This window comes from Pinus tabuliformis, chromosome 2_1 (assembly GCF_031772625.1).
Source record: "Pinus tabuliformis cultivar Carrire ecotype Pingquan chromosome 2_1, CPIR1, whole genome shotgun sequence".
NCBI classification, from domain to species: Eukaryota; Viridiplantae; Streptophyta; class Pinopsida; order Pinales; family Pinaceae; genus Pinus; species Pinus tabuliformis.
In genome coordinates this window covers 369,706,728-369,707,895 of record NC_142299.1, presented here as the reverse complement: position 1 = coordinate 369,707,895, position 1,168 = coordinate 369,706,728, and positions in this window count along the sequence as shown.

The window sequence follows — 1,168 nt, the reverse complement described above, 5'->3', positions numbered from 1 at the left end:
AAAGTAGTTGCTCTTGTTTTTAAGTTAATGTAGATGTCATTTTCAATCTCATTTTTATCAGCAAGTTATAGGTACTGGGCCAATGCCATTGGTCTTTTATTTGATGCTTTCATTTTTCCTTTAAGAGTTAATTTCATTTCAGTTGTTGTTCAAAGCTTTCGTGTAGATTACTTTTAAGCTTTAAGAAATCATCTAGAACTCATCACAATCACACACACCTCACCTCACTTTATTTCATTTTCATCACATCACTGTAGGAGAAATAGACTTGAAAACAAACTTTAAAATTTAAAAACGACAAAAGCTTAAGAAATAGTTGCCTAAGTACATACAGTACCCATCACTTCATCAGCGTACGAGACCCGAGTTGACATTTAAAAGTTGCAATTTAGACATCACTAAATTGACCAAACATTTCCCATGTGCCCCTACCAGATGAGGAAGAGATTGAGTGCATGGTTATGGAGAAGAAGAAACATGAGCTTCTTAGTAAATAAACGAGTGAGGATCTTCTGGAGGAGCAGTTCGAGGCCAAGGCAATGCTTGATATTCAACAATAAGGTATTATGTTGAAGCTTATGGATCTTCAATTTTTTTTTCTTTTTCAAATGAGCTTCTCCTTTTCCATGAGGGTGGGGTTGTCAATGCTCCCATGAGGGTGGTGAAGAATTTGTGCATTTCATGTTTCAGAAAAAAAGGATGATGTTGAGTGTATATCCTTGGTGACTTTGGTAGAATAGTTTTCCTCAGACCTAACACCTAAGTGAAAAAAATCTATTTAATACCCTAAAGCATGTTTTGAACAATTTTCACCATTCATCTTATTTTTTAGAACAGTGAGCACACAATTTACATAATAATTATATGATAACCTGTTCAAAATTTGAATGATTTCATCCCAAGTAAATTGGTTTAAATTTAGTGTTATATTAGTTATGATCATCAGGTATATATCAATATTTTGTTTTAGTAGTTTTGTACTTTTAATTGCGTTTAGTATAATTTATCTGCTAGTGAATTGTGTCTCTTATTTGAAAGGTTAAAGTTCACATGTGATGTTTCTTTTTGTATTTAGACATTGTCACTCATGTATTATTATGATCTGAAACAAAAGTTTTCACACTACACAATTTTCCACCATTAGTAAATTTTAATCTCTCATTTAGTT